General features: G+C 56.5%; 1 protein-coding gene across 2 annotated transcripts in view; it reads left to right on the plus strand.

Moving 5' to 3' along the window:
• Positions 1-11,439, plus strand: part of TWIST2 (twist family bHLH transcription factor 2) — a 57,773-nt gene extending 46,334 nt beyond the window's left edge. For both annotated transcript variants that reach the window (XM_007486037.3, XM_001362079.4), the window contains exon 2: positions 10,694-11,439. The gene's annotated coding sequence lies outside the window, so the exon portion shown is untranslated. The remainder of the gene's footprint in view (positions 1-10,693) is intronic.
• The last annotated feature ends 543 nt before the right edge of the window (positions 11,440-11,982 follow it).

An 11,982-nucleotide genomic window follows, 5' to 3' on the forward strand; every position in this document is an offset into this window, starting at 1 on the left:
AGTCCCTGCCTGGGCCTTGCTGAGTCCCTGGTGGCTGCCCGCCCCTCCCCCCCCCCCCCAGTAGCCTCGTGGATTCGCCATGCGCTGTCTCTGGGGGGGGGGGTGATCCTCCACCGGGGCACATCCATTCCTGTCAGAAAGCCCGATTGCCGGGACACACCAAAGGGGTTGTTTAAGGCCAAGGCGGGGGCCTGGCACGGGATGGGAAGAAAAGGGCTCCCTTCCCGCCCGCCCAGGCCTGGCCCAGCCGGCAGGGCACCTTCTCAGCTCTGTGTCGCCCAAACCCTTGGGCTGGGGCTGCGGAGCCCCAGACACGCCTCCGGGGGGAAAAGGGACCCTCGGCAGGCCAGGAAGTCCCAGAAACCCTGGCCGGGGAGCCCGGCTTCTCGGGCTCCAAATCTCGCTCTCAAAGGAGCAAATGGTGGCCTCCCTCACCGGACAGCTGAGCTCAAGGACCGGGTGGGCGAGCTCCAGGGGTGGGGCAGGGCGGGGCAGGACCCCTCCCGGCCCCCCCCCCCCCCCCCCCCCCCCCCGCTGAGCGCCACTTCTTGGAAAGCTTGTCGCAGCGCCCTCGGGGAGGGGCCTTGGAGCTGATGGCGGCGCCCTCCACTCACCCTGCCTTCCCGCCACCCCTGAATTCCGGATCCCCGTCCGGGAGGGGCCCTGGTGGAACTCTTGCCCTGCGCCAGGGCTCGGAGGACGGAGCCTGGGCAGAGCGCAGAGACAAGGCAGGCAAAGGCCGTGAGCTTGGCCACAAGAGAGCTGGAAAGAGCGCAAATCCGAGGCGGAGATCCAACGGCAGAGCCGAAGGTGACGGTCTCCAGAGCCACAGGAGGGAGCCACGGCAGACTCTGGAGCAGGGGAAGGCCAGGGTCGGCTTTGGGAGGGGGAAAGGCTGCGAGCACAGGAGGCAGGAGTCCAAGGGAGGGAGGGGTGAGGAGGCTTGTGCGAGGAGAAGTGGGAAAGGGGGTGCCCAGGGGAGCCCCAGTGAGAATTCCAGACTTGCTAAAGGCTGGACCTGGTGCGCCCTGGGACGGCGTTTCCTTCTCCCTTCAGTCACTTCAGCAGCTCCGACTGGGGCCGCTGCAGCCCGGAGAGGCCCCCCAAGGCTGCCCGGCCGGTCCCTGCTAGGATTCAGGAAAGGCCCAGGAAGGTGAACTGTGGAGCCTGGCGGAATCTCCTCACACGGAACCCCGTCACACTCCAAGAGCAGAAGCCGAGATTTCTAGCCCATTTTGCAGAATAGGAAACTGAGGCCAAACAGGGAGCAGGACTTCTCGCACAAGAAGCTTGGCACGGCTCTCCATCCCCCGTGGGGCCCCACAGCCCCCTCGCGGCTTCCTGGGGCACCTCAGAGTCATCCTGCCCAGAGAGCCGCTCCCGAGTCAGCCCCAGCCCTCTGTCCTCCCTCCAGGCTCCTCTAGGCGGCCTTCCTGCCCCCTCTCGTCCAGGCTTCGTAGCCTCTGTCCCGGCCTCCTCTGGCCTGAGCGCCTGAACTCCCATCGGCTGGATTTCTGGCCTCAGCCTCTCCCTTTCCAACCCACCCTTGGGGGGGGTGAGGAAGAACTAGGTCCTCGGCTTGGGGGAGGGGCCTGGGCCTCGTTTCTCACCCCCCCACCTGCCTAGGAAATGCCAGCATGGGGGGGGGGGGGAGCCAGCGCTATTAGTCATTCACACCTTAGCCTGAATTGATGTCATCCCTGGGTCGATGCCCAGAGAAGGCAGGTCTGGGTGGGGCCTGGCACTACGTGTGGACGCTGAGTAACCAGGCAAGGAAGAGAAGGAGCCAGAGACCGAGGGAGGCCAGGAGGCTTGGGGGGGCCTGCGCTGCAGCCCTGGCCCAAGCAGGCTTTCAGGCTGCCCCGTTGGCCTGGCCTCCACCGCTAGGGTTTGAGCCTGGCAGAAGCCAGAAGGGAGGCGATCGGGGCAAACCCAAACTCTGAATGAGCCCCAGCCCGGGTCCTCCCCTGTCTGAGGGAAAAGAGGGAGAAGCCAGGCCCGGGCTGGGTGCGGGTTGTTTGGGGGAGGGGGAGGGGGAGGGAGGAGGAGGAAGGGGCCAGGGTGGAGGCGCTGAGCTCTGCGGGGCCTGGGAAGAGGGGAGTGGGCTGGCAGCGGGGCCTCTGCTTCCTCCCCGGCTCCCTCTGAGTCAGGGCTTGACAATGCGGCTGCAGGATTTTGTTTGAAGTGCTGAGAATTCCCTGACCACGAGACACACCCATGTTCAGATGGAAGCCTGGACCAGGCATTCCAGAAGGCCACAGAGAAGCCACTTCAGGGCCATCGACCCTCGGGGAGGGTCTCTCTACCTGTCTGGATCCCAGAGCAGCGAGAGCTGGAAGAACCCTAGAGGCCGGCAAGTCACCAACTCTAGATTTTACAGACAAAATTGCTGAGGCCCAGAGAGGAAAAGAGACTGGTCCAAGGCCTTGGGGCTAAGTGTCAGAGTGAGGATTCACACTCAGGTCCTCGGACTTCACAGCCAGCACTCCAACATTTGGGTCTCTGGGCTTCTGTGCCCCCCTCTGTCTAAAGAACTGATCTCAAAGAAATGACCATCCCTTCTGGCACCAACCCTGTGGGATAGCCCAGAGTGGTGATGGTGAACCTTTTAGAGACCAAATGCCCAAACTGCAACCCTCACGCTGCATGTGAGCCCCCCCATACCCCAGACAGGGGAGGGAGGAAGCGCTCCCATTGGGCTGCTGGGTAGAGGAGCAGGTGATGTGAGAACTGTCCTCAGGGATGGTAGAAAGAAAGGAGGGAGAAGTCCCCTCCGGCATGTGTGCCATAGGTTCACCAACATGGACCTAGCTCTTCTCTCCCACCTGAGGAAGCTGCTGGTGACAGTCACCTCCACAAGCTCAGAGGCCCAGAGATCCAAAGCCTCAGAGGCCACCTCGTCAGACTGTCCATGAGCAATAGAGACCCTCAGAGGGGAATGACTTATTAAGGTCACCCAGCCAATGGAAGAATTTCTGAAGCTCCTCTTGTGTGCTCTTCTAGGTACTATAGTGTGTGCTAAGGGGTACCGGCCCCCATTGTAGAAGTCCATCTTCAAGGACTTTGCATTCTAGTGACTGGTGTTGGGGGTGGAAAGGCAGGAGGGGCAGGGACTGAAGGGCTCCAGGAAGGGTCCAGCCAGCTGTGTCCATGCAGGTTGCTGGGAGAAGTCTGGGGATGAGCTCTTCCCAGGTGAGCTCTCGGGGTGCTAAGGACTTTCTCTGGTCAGGCTTAAGCCCAGGATCTTTGTCCCTTCCTGGCCCCAGCGCCAGATGGCAATTTTTCATTCATTTCTCTTCTGATGTTGTCCTCTGACATCTCCAAGAAAGGACATTAAAAATCATCCCATCTCCTCCTCCCCACCCCACCCACCTCCCAGGATAATCGTCTATTTAAGAGCTGGAAGCTATTGGCCCTCCCCTCCTCATTCCACAGAGGAGGAAACTGAGGCAGTTCAGCCGGAATATCAGCCTATCTTTCTCATCTGTTGTGCCCTTCTTGGGTTTGCTCCTGGGGAGGGCTTAGAGCGCTGACCCCACACATGCTCCTAGCTGATGCAGGGCTCCTCCTCCTCCTCTTCCTCTCTCCCACTGGCCCGGACAGGGAGATCCTGCCCCTTCCCCCCTCCCAAGGGCCATTGGATTCTGCATGCATCACCATGTCCTCACCAGCGAGGCGAAGCGAGCAGCCTGAGGTTTCTGAGGCAGGGCCAAGGGTGGGGCTGCTCTCACCCCTGCTGGCTCTGGGCTGGCTGGAGAGGGTGAGGGGGGAACAGGGCTGGCCTGGAAACCTTCCAGGAGGCCAGGGAGGGGAGCCGGCCCATTCGATCTCACCTTCCCCAAGTATGGGGGTCGGGGGAGAGAGCAGCAGAGGCAGGACAGGCGTCCCGAGAGATGGTGGGCGCCATGGATGGAGCTATCCCTAGAACAGGCCCATCTTTGACACAGACGGGCTGTGGGGCCCTGGACAAGTCCTTCACACTCTCCTGGTTCTGGGAGACTGAACTACGAATTGCAGACGAGATGGGGACTTGCACTGGTAGCAAGACCTTCCTCCAAGTCAGTGACCCCCGGGGTCCAGCTACAGTATTCTTGGAAAGTCGCTTCTGCCCATGAGCCCTCGACTCAGAATGGCTGCGGAAGAGGGGCCCGGAGGAGCTCTGCCGCTGCCACCCTGCCGTCCTGAGGACAGCACCAGCCTGGAAGTGCCCAGAGTAGCCACTTGGAGTCAGGAAGGAAGGCTTTAAGCCCTGCCTCAGATACCCGAGCTAGCTCCCCAGCCTCCTCTGGAGCCAGAGAGACCAAGGCTAGAGAAGAGGCCTCAGTGACCCTGGAGGAGTAGCTCTGGACTCCGAAGAAGGCCTTGGCTCCTCCTCTTAATCCATGAAAGCCCGCCTCTTGGGCTCATAGTCACACTCGGACTTTTGATCTTACTGTGGGAGTCTAGAGGAAGCCGAGGAGTATAATCCAGAAGGAAGAGATGTGCCCAATGGAAAGAGCGGTGGATGAGGCTCCAAGAGGATCTGGGATCTAATCTCGGTTCTGCCACTCACTGACGGGGTGACTCGGCCTCACCTTCTTCACCTCAAAGATGCCCTTGAAGGCCCCTTTCAGCAGTAGATCGCCAGGCTGGGACAGCAGGTGGGGAGGTGGAGGAAACGTCTTTAAGATTTCCCTCAGCCTCCATGCACCAACCCTCGGGATTGTGAATGGTCCCTCTGTTGATTCCAGAACCCCTGATTTGTTTGTAGTTCAGCTGAAGCATGTTGGATTCTGCTCCAGCTATGTCGTTGGACCCGGGGGGGGGGGGTCTTTCTGCTTTAAGCGTGTCTCTTGAACATGAGCTATTGTTGGATTCTGGTTTCCAGTCCTTTCTGCTATCTGCTTCCATTTTATGGCTAAGCTCATTCCATTCACATTCAGGGATGACTATGAACTATGCCTTTTCCTCTGCTTCTCCATCTCTTCCTTTTCTTCATCCCGCTCCTCCTTAAAATAAGTCTGTTTTTCCTCCAATCACTGCTTCCCTTAGTCCTCCCTTCCCTTTATCATTCCCCTCCTCATGTCTTTTATCCTCCCTATTGGGTTAGCTAGATTTCTCTACTCAAAGGAGTGTTGCCTCTTTGGACCAATTCCAGGGAGACAGAGGTTCAAGCATTGCTCCCACCTCCATTTTTCTCTCCAGTATAAAATCTTTTCCTTGCACATCTCTTTCATGTTTTCGAAAATGTTTTTCTTCATTCTATCTCTCCCTTCTAGTTTCTCTTGATGCTTCCCCTTTTCTCAGCTCTCTCCCTTTTTTTGGAGATCATTTCAACAGAATCAACCCATGTCCATGCCCTCTGCCTGTGTGGACGCCTTCTAACTGCTCTAAAAGTAATAGGACTCTTGGGAGTTACATGTATCATCTTCCCACACAAGGAAACTGTTTAACTTGACCAAGTCTCGTATATTTACTCTTTCATGTTCACTTTTTATGCTTCTCTTCATTCTTATATTTCAATGTCAAATTTTCTATTCAGCTCAAATCTTTTCATCAGTAATACACGAACAGCTTCTTTTCATTAAACACTATTTTTTCCCTTGAAGAGTTATATTGCTTTGTTGGATGGATTATTCTCAATTGTAATCCTAACTCATTCGCCTTCTGGAATTTCATATTCTAATCCCTCCACTCCTTCAATATGGAAGCTGCTAAATCTTGTGTGATCCTAACTAAGTCTTCATGATATCTGAATTATTTCTTTCCAGCTACTTGCAGTGTTTTCTCCTTGATCTAGCTCTTCCAGAAATTTGCTGTAATATTCTTGGGAGGTTTCAGTTTGGAATCCATTCTGGGAGGGGATCAGAAGGTTCTTTCAACTGCAATTTTTGCCTTCTGGATCTAAGATATTAAGACAGTTTTGCTTGATAATTTCTTGAAATATAACATCGGGAGTCTTTCTATGATCATGTCTTTCAGAAAGCCCAATAGTTCTTAAATTATCTCTGCTTGATCCATTCTCTAGGTTTTTTCCTGATAAGATATTTCACAATTTCTTCCATTTTTCATTCTTTTGACTTTGTTTTGTTGTTTCTTGATTTTTCACGGAGTTATTAGCTTCCACTTGCCCAATTCTAATTTTTTAGAAATTATTTTCTTCAGTGAATTCTTGTACCTCCTTTTCCAATTGGTCTTTTCTGCTTTTTAAAACTTTTCTTCAGTGAATTTTTGTGCCTCTTTTGCCATTAGACCAATTCTATTTTTTAGATGTTTTTCCTCCATTAGCATTTTTAGTGCTTCTTTTTCCAAGTTGTTAATTCTCTTTTCATTATTTTTCTTCATCATTCTCATTTCTTTTCCCATTTCCCCCTCTCCCACTCATCACTTTCTTGGATTCCTTCCAGGAATTCCTGTTGGACGTGGGCCCAACTGATATTCTTCTTTGAGGCTTTTGATATACCTGTTTTCACATTGTTTTCTTCTGAGCTTCTGTTCAAGTCTTCCCTGACACCGTAACAGTTTTTAGGGTCAAGTTTGTTTGTTGTTGTTATTTGCTCATTTTTCCAGTCTTATTTTTTTTTACTTTTACTTTGATGTAAAGCTTGGCTCTGCTTACCTGGGGCTAGGGAGGCCCTGTTCTAACCACCAGGCATTTTTGTGCCTCTGTTTTCAGAGCTAGTTCTATGGGTCTGCAAGTTTTCAATGCTTTCTACATGGAGAACCGTTCCCTTTCCAAAGAAGGAAGCCGCACATACAGACAGGTTTTTTCATTGCCTATGTCTGAGTATGACTTCACCAAAAATCTCTGTTTTAAGCTGGCTTCTGCCCTATATTTTGTAGGCCTTAGAGTTTCCTGGGAAGCCTGGGAGGTGAATGGATTTGCTCGAGGTCACACAACCGGGATGAGTCAGAGATGAACTTGAACCCAAGTCCTGCTGCCTTCATTGTATTGCACTGCCTCTTCCCTGGAGATAACTAGGAATGTCTTACTATCACAAAACAGCCCTGTTTTATCGCTTTACCCTCCGATCCCCAACCGGGGCCTGTCAGCTGTGATCCCCTTGAATTGTGAGAAGCGGCAATCACTGGGCTCCTTCTTGGGCTTGCCTGGGCTTCAGCTCTGAACTCACCCCCCCCCCCCCAAGCCCACCTCGAAGGCCACGTGGGGGGGGGCAATGCTGGCTGCCAGCCCCTGCCTGGGCAGAGCTCTCTTTCCTCCAGCCTGTTACAATCTCCCCCTCCTCCGCCGAGGCCTCTCTCGGCCACTGGCCATCACGTAGGCCATTTTGACAACATGGGTTAAGCCCTCCCCCAGGGCCAGGCACTGGACTAAGCTGGGAGGCCGTAAGGAAGGCGAGGCTTCTGCAGGCCCCGAGGGGAGGGGAGCGCCGCAGGGCATGGCGGCTGGCCGGCCTCGCTGGGCCATCGAAGGGGGTGGGGAGAGGCCTGCTGCCGTCTGGTGGCCCTGGTCATGCCTCCCTCCCAGGGATGAGCCCCCCCTCCCCGCCCCGCCACTAATGACCTCATTACCGGCACACTCCGTGTGTGGGGGAGGGGCAATGTGGGTGCTGGGGTGTGGCAGAGGCTCCGCTCCCATCCTTTGCCTCCTCCCCTCTGCAGAGCTTTCTCCTGCCTCCTCTGCTGACAAGGCTGTTCCCAAGGGCGAGGAGGCTCCTCCGGCCAAAGGCCAGCTGGGCAGAGGCACTAACCTTTGGCCTGTCCATCGCCCCATGGCGCCGGGCCGCCGTCAGCCCACCCGCGAAGGCTGGCCACACAGTACCTCTGTGGAGGGACTTCGCAGGCTCCGAAGGTCCTCAGCTTGCCCAACCCCCTCATTTTACAACAGAGGAAACTGAGGCCCGCCGGTGGCCCCGGGACTCGGCCAACGTTTCCTGGGAGGAGGCAGCAGCTGGGCAAAGGGAGGCCCCAGGGGTGCCACTCCCAGGGCTGCCTTGTCTTGTGGAAGGAGAAAGTGGCCTCTTCGTGCCCCACCCCGGAGCGCCAGGAGGCCGTGCTCGGAAATAGGAGAGAACGGAGCCCAGAGAGGACAGCTGGAAGGTGGGCAGCGGCAGCCCCCCTCGGCAGGGCGCAGCTGGGAGCAGAGTACAAAGGAGAGGAAGTCTGCGAAGTGGAGAGGCAGGAGCTGCCCCCGCCTGGGCCAAGGACGGGGGAGGCCGGGAGCACCCCGGGGTGAGCCGGGAAGCTCCCCAGGCAGAATCTGGCGGTGCGTCCAGACGCCCATCCCCCCCCCCCCTTGGCCCTTTGGGGCCCTCCCCGAGCTGCGTTCACACACGCACCTCCAGACCCTTCCCAGACCAAGGCCGGAATCAGCGCTCTGGGCCCGGCAGCCCAGTGTGCCTCCTCCCTCACGGCCACTGCCGAGCACAAGCGGCCGTGAATGGTGGCTGCTGTCGAGGCCTCTCTCTGCCCATGGCGGGGCTTCGGCCTCAGGAAGATCGTCCTCCCAGTCAGCAGAGGGCGCTCCAGGAGCCAGAGGTGGGCAGAGGATCCCCGAGGGGCGGGTTTACCTCAGCGCCCGCCGAAGCGGTCCTCGCGCGTCGAGCCTGGGGACTTGGCTTCAGGCCGAGGCCAGGAAGGACCCCGTCAATTCGAGGAAGGCCTCAGTGCCTTTCTGCCTTCCCCAGGAAAGGAGGAAGCCCACGGGGCGCCCAGGAAGTCACCCCGTTCCCCGGGCCGCGCTCACCCCCAGCGCCATGGCGGAGAAGCCTTGGCTGGGCGTGTCCGCTTTCTCCGTCCGCTTTCTCCCTCCGCTGACTTCCGGCTCAGCCCTTCGGCCAGAATCGTCCTCTCCAGGCCCAGCGGCCTTTCCTCAGGCCCCGCCCCCGGCCCCTCCCCTGCGGGGGCGTCTCGCACTGCCCTCTCCGTCCAGCCCTACTCCTTCTTGCTCAGCCTTCACCTCTGCCTCCCAGCGTCTTTGGCGCCTGTGGGCACCTTCAAATGGGATGGCCTGCAGGCACAGCGGCCTCCGGTGGCGAGGCTGGACTTGGCCTTCGCTCGCTCTCGGCGCTCTTGTCTCCATCGGGCGCCGCCGCCGCCCTAGTCTGCCCGGCGTTGGCACTTGGTGAGGCCCCTTCACTGGGCCTCTGATCCCTGCGAGGAGTCTGATGGTCATCCAGAACCTCAGTCAAGAGGAACCAAACCTCCCTTCCCCCCCCCCCCCCCCATTAGCGGCTCCCTTCTTGCGCTGCTTTTCTCCAGACTCTTCTGACTACATCTGTCCCACAGCCCCAGGCCAGTAAGCCTGACCGGCTCACTCCTGCCCTGACCAAGATTCAGTGTGGGCCACCTGGGCACTTAATAGCCTCCCAGACGGCCTTCCTGCCCAGCTCCGCTGTGGATTGGTCTCCTCTGAGCCTTGTGACCCATCCTCTGGGGCCTTCTTCCTGTTCCTTACATGGGACACTCATCTCCCGCCTCTGGGCCTTTGCATGGCTGATTCCTCATTCTTGGAATGTCCAGCCTCATCCCCATTTCTCGGGACTCCCAGCTTCCTTCCAGACTGTCATTCTTTCCCACCCAGCTTCCGCTAGTGGCTTCCCCTCAAGTCCCTCAGGATCTGTCGGGCACTCGTGTCCACCTGGTCCTGCCTAACTCGGCGGTAAGCTCCGGGGGCCAAAGACTGCTCTCCCGTCTGTCCTATTCCTAGCGCTTAGCACAGTGCTTGACACACAGCAGGGTCTTGACTAATGTCTGTTGCTGTTCATGAGGGCATCCCGATGAGCCCATAAGGCCGCCACGTTCGCTTCCCCCAAGTGAGCGCATCTCTTCCGTCCAGGCCGGGCCGGTTCGGTCCGCCTGATATCTCGGCGCTCCCCAGTTTCCTGCTCTCCCTGTTGGGGCCCTTCTCCCGCCTGGGAGTCTCAGAAGAAGGAAAGAGGGGATGAGCGATGGGCGGAAGGGCTCCCGCCTCCCTTGTCCCCTTAGGGGCTTCTCCCTCCCCCTCCATCCTCAGCCTCAGGTGGCTTCCAGAAGTCCGTGTCACACAAGAAATGGCCGACCACAAGAAATGAGTTTATTTCAGGGTCTCAAGTTCCGCCGAGCCAGCAGCGGATGCGGCAGCCAAAACAGCAAAGGCGGGCTTGGGCTCCGCGAGGGGGGCAGCCGCATCCCACTGGCCGCTGCCCTAGTCAGGCCTCTGGTGGGCTCTGAGCACTCCAATGATCATGGAGTCCAATATGGAGGCTGAGAAGGGACTCCAGGCTTTGGAGGACCCGTTGAAGGGGCCGGCAATGCTTAGCTAGAAGCAAAGACTCGAACAGGCTCTCACATAGAAGAGCGCTTAGACTGGGGCACTCTTAACACTGATTTTAAAAAGACTAGAGAAAGGCTGCCGTGTGGAGGGATTCGCCTGGGCCAGTAGCCAAGGTTTGCTCCTAGACTCTTTTCTCTTCATCCAGGGTCTCTTGGTGAAGCCATCAGGTGACACGGCTTTAAGGCTCATTTTGGTCCCAAATAGGGGGATGCTGGCAAAGGGTCAGTGAAGCTTAGGTGAGGAGCAGGCGTCCTCACAGACGGGGCCACGGTCGGGGGCTTCTTCTCCTGGGGGTCTTCCATCACTTGTCAGGCTCAGGTCCTTTCCAGAGATGAGGTGCTGCCAGTGACCCGTAGGACGTCCCCCGCCCCAAACACCAAGAGCCTCCGGTAGAAAACAGACAAAATCCAACGTTGCTCTCGTTCTCCTCTCTTGTAGATTGTCCAGCGTGTCTGCAGGTGAAGTGGAATTGGGATGCCTCCAAGTCCAGAACTTCTGCAACCTCAGCAACCTCAAGGAATCTGGTCCCCGAGACCTGCTTGGCCTCGCAGCTCTGAACTCCTGCAGAGCATTGAGACTGAATGGAAAAACAGCCAGAAGCTGAGCAATCCAGGGAAGCTTTCCGCCGCCTCTCCCGGGGACATTCCCCCAACGCCAGCCCGGGTGTCCCGGTCATCCCTGATGCTCCCGTCCTTTGTCGTGGATGTGGGCCACGGTTGGGGTCGTCCTGGGCTTGGCTCATTTCCTCTGTTTTCTGGAAATCTTGTGATTGAGGAACACGTCTAAGAGGACTCTTGCTCTGGGACTGGTTTTTCCTTCTATCGTGTTCTTCTTTTAAATGTATTTTTTTAATGAAAGAAAAATGAACTCTTGTACAGCTCTGTTGAAACTGGACCAAGGCTCTCAGAAGAAACGGTGCCTCCGCCCCGGCCCTTCCTCCTCCCATGACTCTTGCATGACGATTTCAAGTAAGCCTGGACTTCAGACTCTCCGATAGCCTTCCCCCTCTTGACCTCCCCAACCTGCTCAGCTCACCAGTTCTTTTTTGGTATTTTCTACTTCAGTGTATATGTTGCTTATTTGTTTTATTTATTGAGATATTTTTAACATGCTAAGAGACTGCAATCTCGCTGTGTATACCGCTTCTCTTGCCAATAACAATAAAGAAGCCGCGCAGTTGCTCATCTCCTGGTCATCTCGGTTTTCTCGGTAGTCATGCCGTGTGTTTATTCAGAGGGAGCCCCGGCTCCGGACCTCATCTCACAAGCCTCCATTCGCACTGGCTGCCAAGGCCCCGGAGCTCAGCTGCTCCAGAGGCAGCCGCCGTGGCTCGGGACTCGTCTTTCTAATGCTGGAGCTCATGAGCCCCCATCGGTGTGCTTCCTTCATTGGTTATCGGTTGATACCACTTAGTCAGCTGGACTTAATAAGTGTTTAGAAAAGGTAGTTAGTAACACAGCACACCAAGAAAAGCTAGGATACGCATCATTCCTGCCTGATAGAGCTTGATACTTTCCTACAAATAATAGGGAGTCTAGAGGGAAGTGGGCTAAAGTTTAGAAAGCACATGTTGGCAGAGCAGGCAACTCAGTTCCTGATTGCTGGGAATCTTTTTTTTTTTCATTTGTGGGATGCCCAAGAATGGATGGATGGATGGATGGATGGATGGATGGATGGATGGATGGATGGGTGAGTGAGTGAATAAAGTGCAATGGATTTACTATGTG

The sequence above is a fragment of the Monodelphis domestica genome, chromosome 2 (genome assembly GCF_027887165.1).
Source record: "Monodelphis domestica isolate mMonDom1 chromosome 2, mMonDom1.pri, whole genome shotgun sequence".
NCBI classification, from domain to species: Eukaryota; Metazoa; Chordata; class Mammalia; order Didelphimorphia; family Didelphidae; genus Monodelphis; species Monodelphis domestica.